This window comes from Choloepus didactylus, chromosome 1 (genome assembly GCF_015220235.1).
Source record: "Choloepus didactylus isolate mChoDid1 chromosome 1, mChoDid1.pri, whole genome shotgun sequence".
NCBI lineage: Eukaryota > Metazoa > Chordata > Mammalia > Pilosa > Megalonychidae > Choloepus > Choloepus didactylus.
The window spans coordinates 6,047,245-6,057,997 of record NC_051307.1 but is presented as its reverse complement, the minus strand read 5'-3'; the positions used below and the strand labels follow the sequence as shown (position 1 = coordinate 6,057,997).

The following is a 10,753-nucleotide window of genomic DNA, read 5'->3' as shown; positions in this document are numbered from 1 at the left end:
AAAAAAAAGGAGGGCAGACCCAAGAGGTAGGAGGAAAACCAAGAGAGGGAGGGACTGTGAAAATTAAAGGAAAAGTGGTCCAAGGCAGAAGGAGGAGGACATGGTAAAGGCTATCAAAGGCTCTGGCCGAATGGGAACTGAGAACCAGAAGACTCCACTCTAGGACTCGGAGCCAAAGACTGCGTCCACCTCCCTGCCCGCCCTTCCCTGGCTGTGGACACTCATCCCCGGGGTCCACACTTGGTTTCCAGGGATCCCGTCACATCCGCTGTCCAATGTGGTATCAGCACAGACTCAAGGATGCAGGTTATTTCTTTATCCTTGAGCTTCCAGTACAAACACCCAGCCCAAGGTCTATCACAAGGAGTTAGAAAAATAAAACACGGCAGCCACCACATTCCCAACCAGAAGGAAAAGCAAATTCATCACCGCGTCACCACATTCGTACACAGAAATCCACCAGCCTTTGGGAGCAGATAAGCCAACTTTGCTTCCATTTCATAAGGGACAACATTACTGCTCTACACCCTTACAAAACAGGGATATGTGAGAATATATTCTTCAGAACCAAACTAAAGAAGAGCTCTTCAATGGAAATGATCTGCAAAGAGTGATGAAGAAAAAAAAAAAAACCTAAAGGAGCACATTTCCTCAAATTTTTCCTGAAGTTATGAAATGGATCCAGCACTTCGGCTGAGTGCAAAGTCTACTGCACTTACTGTGGGGAAGTTCCTTCATTTCTCTGGCTTTCAACAGCCTCACCTGTAAATTGAAGATAAAAAAGTACACTGCTCAGGGCAAGGGTGCTAGGGAAAAAATGAGTCAAAGAACATAAGAGCTTGGAACCAGTCCTGGCCTATTGCAGCTGATAAATACTAATAGCGTGGTGATTGTATGGCTTCAAGCCTGCTTGCCAAGAAGATAAATATCTATCAGAGGGACACCCCGGAAGGCTCCAAAGTCCAGAGTCCTGGCTGGAGCTGCCTGCCCGCCACCACCAGCCCACCCACCCTCTGAGCAGGTGCTCAACTGGATTAACCAGAGGAAACAAGTGGCTCCCGGATCTGGGGGAGAGGCCACTTAGGTAAGATCTCTTCTCCTTCTTATGCAACTATAAGGGCTCTTTGCAGGATTTTGGAGAGCCCAAGGGGATCACTAGGAACAGTTTGCCTTGTGACTCAAACCCCATGGCTGTGGTTTAAAAACTAATCAAAGTTGGGGAAGTCTACATCCTGCTCTTTGCTCCACGGGAGAATTTTTATGCAACTTTATGACCTGCTTTCTTGTTTGCCCCACCTACCCAGAGGGAAGGCCCCAATCACGCCCCCAAACCAAACCAAACCCTCATCAGCCAGGGCTGGATCCGGGGCTCTATCCTGCTTGCTTACTCTTTAGCAGAAGTCCATCTACCCACCTCCCCCAAGGCTTTATGAAAGCGATTGACTCCGCCAGGCTCCACCAAGTCACAGGTTTGTCACCGCGGTGGAAAACGTCAGTATTCCAAACCCAAAATGATAAATAAGTAGGGTTTCTGGTAAGTTTTTATAATTGCACAACTGAAACTCTAGGTTTTTAAAGTCAAAACTTAAACATTTGAACCTATCTTTTCCTATCATCATCAATAATAATTATTATTATTAATTAAAATAATAGCTAGTGACTCTTAAAGGCTTTAAAATGAGCCAGCTCTGTGTGAGGTGATTGACTTTTACAATCTCAATTTTCACAAATATTCGAAGATGTGGGTTTTTCTCCCATTTGATAGATTGGGAAGCTAACACACAAGATGCTTTCCTCCAGATCACACAGCTAGCAAAGGCTGAGTGAAGGACTCAAACCTCGGTGCCACCAGGGGTGGCCCATGTCCCCTCCCCACTCCTCTCCCTCCATCTCACCTCCAGCCACAGAATCGTTCCAGACTTTTTCCCTTCTCCTCCCCCCCCACCCCTTTCCACCCTACCTCACCCCACCCAACTTAGAGACTTCCTTGAAATAATCTGGAAGTTGGTTCTCAGTTGTTGTATGGTTTTGCTTTGTGGCTTTCTTTTTGACACTCCGTTTCAAGAATCTTTTCTTAACAATTGTGTTAGGTTTCTCTGTCATGTTATCAACAATGGTTTAGCATTAATTCTAAAAGTTTCTATCTGAATTGTTTTGATTCCATTCCAAGTTTCACTTCATCATTGCTCACAGCTGCTTCTGTTTTCCATCGTCCTTTTCTTGGTTCCTCCTTCTGATTCATTTTCTTCATTTGGCTCAAGTATTTCATGAGTAAGATTTTTCAGAAATGGTACACAGGACGTACAGCTTACTCTCTTCTAGTCCCTCCTACAGGAAGGATCACTTGGATGGCTGGAGAATCCTGGCGACCCATCGTTTTATCCTCGGGCCTGTCGGTCTACGTACTCCGCAGTGTCTCCTGGAGACACTCGCCTGCCTGTAGAGGAGGCCCCGTTCTCTACAGGTAACTGCACACAGGTTTAAATAATTTTCTCTTTATCTTTGGAATATTCAAAGTGTCTGTTTAAGTAAATCTGCCCAGCATTTGATGAGTATTTTTGAGCTGTTGTTTCCTTTGTTTGTTGCTTTACTTCCTAATACCATTTCACTCCTGACACCCGGGAGAAAGTATCTCCTGCCCCCCACCCCATGTTAAATAGCAACTTCCATAGTCCCCAGCTCCCTGCCTTTTTCCTTTGGGGTTGCAACAACTCCTTGAATTACATCAAGCACCTAATTCACTATCCCTGATTTTATCCATGTCCTTGCTGCCATTTAATCTCTACTGAGTTTTTCTTTTACTCTTAAAAATTGCACTTTTATCTCTAATAATTCTTTTTGGAAGCCCCAATTGCATGCCCTCTCTCTCTCTCTCTCTCTCTCTCTCTCCATCTCTCGCTCTTGCTCTCTCTCCCTCTGTAACAGTAAAAACTCTTTCCATGATAGCTTCTTGGAATTTTCTGGAGGCAAAAAATAAGAATGATTTGTTAAGCTCTCCACTGCCCCTCAGCTCAGTGGCCTCTCTTAGCAGCTGATTCTCCTTGCATAGCTGGAGCTCTGCGGACACAAGAGCCCAAGTCAAGCTCCACTCCAGGCTCAGGGTCTTACTGTAAGAAAGAATGCAAGGACGAGAAGGTTCACTAGCAGAAGCAGTGAAGTTTATTGAAAGGATGGTACAGGCCAGAGAAATTAGTGCTAGCATTCTCCAGAAGAGACGTGCACCTACAGGCAGGGGTTTAATTTGTTTTATAGGGAGGTCTTTGCTGGCAGCAGTAACCTTTGAACACCGGGTGCTTTCATCCTTTGCATTAATTTCAGTGTTTGTAGCTCTTTTGATACGTACCACGAGTCCCTCCAGGGTTCTCAGTTTTGCAAGTTTTATGATTTGGAGGCTTTAGGGGAAATTTTTGCTCTAAGGAGTTAGTAGCTATGTATAATTCCTTCAGAGCTGGGCAGGAGACCAGGGACCACAGCCCAAATGCCCTATTCTATTCTATCCTGCCTCACTGGGTGTCTGGAACTTTCCACTGTCTGCACTTATTTATAAATAAAATTTGAGATGGATGGATTTTGGTGCCTAGTGTGACTCCCTCGATAACAGTTTAGTGGGAGTCTTTGGGGGGAGAGTAGAGGAGGGTCCACTGATGTGCTCCCCCTTGGGCATGGAGCTGAGGTAGGAGAGGGGCAGATGGGACAAAGGTCAGGAACCCACTCCCAAGCTGGCAGCCAGTTTGAGCCCAGTGGGTGGCTGGGGGCTCTGGATCAGCAGGAAGTGGTCCGGTGGAATTCCTAAGCCTCTCTGACCACCACAGCTCCAGGTTCACCCTCCACCCTCCCACCCTCTTTCTGCTGGTGGGATCCTAGGGGTGTCTGAGGGGTCCCAGGGAGCTTGGCCAGGGGTCAGACAGGCTTGGGCATTTCCCTCTGCCCAGAGCCCCTTGGCCCACCTTTGTTATCAGGGCACCCTAAAGTGAACTGCAGCACTGCCCTCCCCAAGCGCCCTGCCAGCCCAGAAGCCCCATCACGGAGTGGGCGGCCCACGGGGGCACCCTCAGTGCAAATGCTGCAGCTGGGTGTGCTCGGCCCTGCTTCAGGTGTCCAGATCTTCAATTATTGCCTCCCAACTTTCCTTCTGCTTCCCCTCCTGCAACCCTGAGCTCAGGGGTGGGGTGAGGGGTGTCCAGCTCCCTGAGCTTATTGGTGGGAGGGGAGGTCACTATGTCCTGAGCTTGGTGGGGATGGTGGAAGGGGGCTCCCACACCCTGAGCTTCGGGGTGGGGGTATCCTGAGCCCTAAGCTTTTGGGAGTTCTGGGGCCATCCTGCTTCTCTTACCAGAGACAGCGCCAGGGAATCGCCTGGGGGAGGGCATTAAATGCAGATTTCCAGCCCTGCTGTCCTCCCCCACTCCCAGTCCAACTTGCATTTTCTCCTGCCCTGTCTTCTTTATGTTTTTCTCCTTCACTTCTGCCTTCTTTACGCTTTTACTTTTTCCTCCTGTAAACTCATAAATCCAAACAGAAGGACAGATCCCATTCTCTAAATGGTCCCTGTCGAAACAGAAGCTTTTGCTGGCACTGGGCTGCATTTGTCTTCCTGCTGACTTTTGCCAGGAAAGGGAAGAGATTAAGACTTTTAGAAAGTGACCAAAATAAATACAGCACATTAAAGAAGACATTTGTGCAGCTGATTGAGTCTGTCTATCGCCGGCAATCCACTTCTGAGTTAGCCACTCACAGACTTTTCTCTTTTCTGCTACATTGTATTAATATTAATTGTGTTAATTTAAAAGTCACTGAACACTAGAGAGCTGTGAATTCCAGGATTCCAGCTGAATGTGGTAAAGAGAATCTACATTCTCACCTGTAGGATTATAATCTAATGACTTCTCAGGATCTTCAAATTTATCCCAGAGCTTTTCAGAGATTCTTGTTGGATGGAAATGGAAATTGTTTAGTGCAATGGCCAAAGATAGACCAACGGGAAAAGAGAGGGGATTAGGATCAAGCTCTAGATATAAGAACGGAAGACGATGGAGAGAGGCACCCTGCATCACAGATACACTTATCCATGGAGTCATGGTCTTAAAATCCAAGACGACATTTTTGGGAAAGAGATACTGATATTTATTGAATAACTATACTGTTTAAGTTTCCTGGACTGCCCAAGAAAATACCATGGAATGGTTTGGCTTAAACAATGAGAATTTATTTGCTCACAATTTTATGGCTAAACAAAAGTCCAAATCAAGGCATCATCAATGCAATTCTTTCTCCCTTAAGACTGTGGTCCACTGGGGCTGGCTGCTGGTGATCCTTGGTCCTGAGCTTGTCGCATGGCAAGGCACATGGCGATGTCTCTCTCAGGTTAAACTTTATTCCACTTATAAAGGACTCCAGTAAAATGATTAAGACTCATCCTGATTGAGGTGAGCCACACCTTAACTGAAGTAACCTCATCAAAAGGTCCTACTTACAATGGGTTCACACCCATGGGAATAGATTAGATTTATGAACATGTTTTTCTGGGGTATATACAGCTTCAAACCACCACAGCCCAAACCACACAGATATACATATCCACAGAGTCAGGGTCTTAAAATCCAAGGCAACATTTTTGGAGAAGGGATACTAATATTTAGTAAATAATTGCTATGTAACAAGCATTTTCACACATTGCCCTGTGCTACTGACTCTAATGATAGTAAGATACACACCATCCACAGAAAGAACCACTGGGTTAGGTACCATTAAGGAAAAAATGCCACCACTAAACCATGACATGATACTCCCTTTTCATTTAGAATTTTAGCCCTATTTACATATTCTTGTACACACATAAAGCATAGGTGAAATAACATTTTTCCTGAAAGCTTTAACACTCAGGTCAACTCTTTTGAAACACTTTTGGACCCATAGTCATCCATATTCATGTTTCTCCATCCAATAGCATCCTCTGTGGTGTTAAGTTATCAGGAGGTACAGAATTTCCAAAGAGTAGTGTATTAGTTTCCTATTGTTGCTGTAACAAATCACCACAAATTAAGAGACTTAAAACAACAAGAATTTTATGATCTTCACAGTTTTATAGATCAGAGGTCTCGCATGTGTCTCACTGGGCTGAGATCAAGGCCCTGCAGGATTTGTATTCCTCTCCAGAAGGTTCTAGGGGGAAATGTGTTTCCTTGCCTTTCCCAGTTTCTTGAGGCCACCCTCATTCCTTGGCTCGTGGCACCCTTGCTCCTTCTTCAAAGCCAGCAACTGCCACCTCTCTCCAACCATTATTTCCCAGGCACAGCGTCTCTGACCACAGCCAGGAAGGGTCCTCTGAGTTAAAGATGCACCTGAGTAGATTGAGCCCACCTCGGTCATCCAGGATTCTCTCCCTGTGGCCCTAACTTAACCACACCCGCAAAGCCCGTTGGCCGGGGAGGTAGCAGAGTCACGGGTTCCGGGACTGGATGCAGACATCTTCGGGCCCATTATCCTGCCTGCCCTAAGCAGGTTCCTACTATTGTGTCCAGGGAACCTCTAGTCCCCAAAACCTTCCTGCGAGTGTTTAGGCCGAGGCTTTCTTGAAATTGCCCGAAGGTGTCAACAGATTTTGGACATCTCCCAATGCCCACAGGCTCTTCTCAGATGATCCTTAAATGGTCTGGTAAGTGAGATGCCAAGGGGGCAGGCCCCCGTCATGTCACCAAGAATGAGAACAACGCGTGAGCCCACGCAGGCTGTGCTGTCTGCATCACGCTTGTGGTCAGGCTGAAAGGAAACACGAGGTGGTGTTGGTGGTAGCCGTGCCCTCACTTGAGAGCTGTCAAAAGGTGAACAAGGAGAACTGAGGGACTATGGAATATATTTCAATCCTAACGAGGAGCCTACTAAGGTGAGTAAACTAACCCGCACCGATGCACAACTTCAGGGGGCGCCATTCTTGTCAACCCTGGGTGAACAGGGCACCTGGAGTTGGCCAGTCCCACCCCTAAGGAAGAAAGAACAAGAAAACCAAGGTTCAGAGGGCAGGGTTGGTGATGGACATTCACGTGAAGCCCCCCATGATCTGAGCAGAGTCCTGTCCAGGTGAGGGCCAGATGATGGAAACTAACACCAGTGGGCTTTATCCAACTGACATGTCCCTGAATGTGTGCATGGCTTTTTGTAAACAGAAATATACTTTCAATGCATGAGGGCAAGTTGGATATTTAAAGGAGGTCTAGGGTGAATCCTTACCACTCTCTGTCCCAAAATGTGCCTGATCAGTCATTTTAAGAAGGCAACATGGTTTAGTCAAAGGAACAAAGGCTTGGGAGCTAGACTGACTGGATTCAAATGCCAGTTCAGCGTTTACTTGCTGTGATCTTAGACAAGGCGTCAACATCTTGGAGTCTTGGTGTCCTCCTCCAAGACCTGGCATATACTGTTCCCACCTCAGAATCTTAGAGAATCAGTGATAGAAGATGTGAAGCAATTAGAGTTCCAGAACATGGTCAGAGCTTATATTTCCTGCCCCTTGACTTCCCATTATAAATGGGGATAATATTATCTGCCACCCCTGCCTCAAACTTTTTGAGGATCAAAATGGAGCAGGATTTATGACTCTGCTCTGTGAAGTGAATGGCACTATGAAAATAGAATTCTTATTCAGATACCTGAATATTTATTTTTCCCCATACACGAGAGTCCTATAATGCTTCTTCCCTATATGGCAAAGGATTAATCTCCTAAACACTAAGTGCTAAATCCTTCGTCTCTGTGCCCAGTACCACTGCCCCCATCAACTCTCGCAGCAGCCTCCCATTCCGGTTTGCTAATGCTGCCATTATGCAATATACCACAAATGGATTGGCTTTTTCAATGGAAATTTATTAGGTTGCAAATTTACAGTTCTAAGGCAATAAAAGTGTCCAAACTAAGGCATCAACAAAGAGGATTCCTTCACTGAGGAAAGGCCAATGGCATCCGGAACACCTCTGTCAGCTGGGAAGGCACGTGGCTGGCATCTGCTGGTCCTTTGCTCCCAGGTTGCAATTCTTTCAGCTTCTGATTCTAGTGGCTTCTCTTTAAGTGTCTGTGGGTTCTCACCTAGCTTATCTGGGGCAAACTCTGGGTTTCATCTCTTAGCTTAGCATCTCCAACCATCTGGGTCTATGTCAGCTCTGAGTTTCTCCGTCTCCCTCTCCCTCTCTCCTTAAGGACTGCAGTAAACTAATAAAGACTCACTTTGAATGGGCAGAGTTACATCCCCATTGAAATACTCTAATCAAAAGGTCTCACCCACAATTGGGTGGGTCACATCTCCATGGAAACAACCTAATCAAAAGATCCCACCCACAATAGGTCTGCTCCATAAGACTGCATTAAAAGAACATGGCTTAAGCCCTTTATCTTGGGGCTTGCCCTCGTGAGACTCGAGGCTGCAAAGGAGATGCTAAACTTGCTTATAATTGTGCCTTAGAGTCTCCCCCTGAGTGCCTCTCTGTTGCTCAGACGTGGCCTCTCTCTCTAGCTAAGCCACCTTGGCAGGTGAACTCACTGCCCTCCCCCCACATGGGACCTGACTCCTAGGGGTGTAAATCTCCCTGGCAACGCAGGATATGACTCCCGGGGATGAACCTGGACCCAGCACTGTGGGATTGAGAACATCTTCTTGACCAAAAGGGGGAAGTGGAATGAAACAAAATAAAGTTTCAGTGGCTGAGAGATTTCAAATGGAGTCGAGAGGTCACTCTGGTGGGCATTCTTACGCACTATATAGATATCCCATTCTAGGTTTTAGTGAATTGGAATAACTAGAAGTAAACACCTGAAACTATCAAACTCCAACCCAGTGGCCTTGATTTTTGAAGATGATTGTAAAACTATGTTGCTTACAAGGGGTGACAGTGTGATGGTGAAACCTTGCGGATCACACTCCCTTTACCCAGTGTATGGATGGATGAGTAGAAAAATGGGGACAAAAACTAAAAGAAAAATAGGATGGGATGGGGGTTGATTTGGGTGTTCTTTTTTACTCTTATCTTTTATTCTTATTTTTATTCTTTATGGTGTAAAGAAAATGTTCAAAAATGGATTGGGGTGATGAAGGCACAACTATATGATGGTACTGTGAACAGTTGATTGTACACCATGGATGACTGCATAGTATATGAATATATATCAATATAACTGAATTTAAAAATAATAAGGATGGGAAAATTTTTTAAAAATTAAGAAAATAAAAAAAAAGAACATGGCTTTTGTGGGGTACATAATAGATTCAAACCAGCACACTTCCTAATTGGTCTCCTTGTCTCTAGGCTCATCACCCCCAACCTTCGTCTACCTATAAGCTAGAGCGGTGTTTCCAAAGTGGAAATGTGTTTACAGGCTGTCTCCTCCTGGACTGTGATCTCCCTGATAGAGGAGCTGTCTGGGCCTCATTCACTTCCGTGAACCCAGCTCTAGCTTGGAGCCTGTCCTAGAGTGCGGGACACTGATTACGTGCTTCAACTTGGCGGGCCTGGGCTGGGGGACCTGATCAGCCCCTGGGGAGGGTGGTGGGCACGGGCGACAGCGCCCTCCGCAGCCCCCCGGGCCTGGGAAAGTGAGGCCGGAGGCAGGCCCCATTTCCTCACCCAAAATAACACTGTTAGGGGAGGCTTGCCGGAGGGAACCGCCTTTTCCCCACCCCCTTATCTTGCCCGGACACTCCCCGTTGCCAGTGCAACTCCCATTACCACCAGTGCGCATACATTGTTGCCAGACACCGTTACCAGAGCAACTCTCGCCCCTTTTCAATCAACCTCCGCGCCCTCTCAGAACCAATCCAAGCCTTTAACCTCTACAGCTACCCCGCCCTCTAAACGCCCGATATAAGCTTGTACTCTCCCCTAATAAAGCTTTCTCTCTCTTGGTTTCTTCACCCTAAAAAGAAACGTGTCCCGCCTGTTCCTTTCTCGCCGCCCTCCATACTTTGCACGCCACCCCGCCGGGGACCTGGCCAAGTCCCCCGCCTCGCCCTCGCCTCCGGGAAAGAGCCCCCGCCGCCGGTACCCTCCAAGCAATCCTGAGAGCCTAGGATTTAGCAACCGGCCGCCACCCCCCCCCCCCCCACCCGACGAATCAACTGCGACCGCACTAGAGGACACCTGTTCAATAAGTGATTAGAGAGAATGTCTGCAGGATCACCCTGGCCATTTCACTTTTGTTTATTCCCTACGCAGGTGTTGCTCAGGGGAGCCTTTTTCAGCTTGACCACCCTGTGCCCTTCAGAAAGGTCATGCCAAGGAGTGGCCCCAGCCCCATGAAGACAAGCACGTCCTCCAAAATCAGACTCCAGGATTTCAATCCCGCTTTCACCACGTGCCAGTTGTTGTGACTCTGTGCCTCAGTTTCTCATCCATAAAATGGGAATAATATGGGTACATCTGCTAGGGCTTTGGGGAGGATTACGTAGTTCACCAAGAACACTGGATTCTCCATGAACCCAGATTATGTGAGACAAATCTCATTTTACCCATGAACATTTCAGCATGCATCTCTACTAAATAAGTACTGTTAAAACACACGCACACATACACACACACAATACCATTATACACTTAAAACAGCAATATTAATTCTATAATATCACCCAATCAATGTTCAAATTTCTGTCTTATAAGTGACATTTTTGTTTTGTTCAAACCAGGATCCAAATAAGATCCATACGTTGCAATGGATTGACATGGTCTTGGGACTCTTGATTTATAGCAAGGGTTGACAAACTTTTTTATAA

General features: G+C 46.5%; 1 long non-coding RNA gene across 1 annotated transcript; it reads left to right on the top strand.

Moving 5' to 3' along the window:
• Nucleotides 1-1,423: 1,423 nt before the first annotated feature.
• On the top strand, nt 1,424-9,554 carry LOC119538496. The gene is made up of 3 exons (XR_005217626.1): nt 1,424-1,534; nt 2,323-2,464; nt 9,294-9,554. It is a non-coding gene; the product is annotated as an uncharacterized LOC119538496 (long non-coding RNA).
• Nucleotides 9,555-10,753: the final 1,199 nt, after the last annotated feature.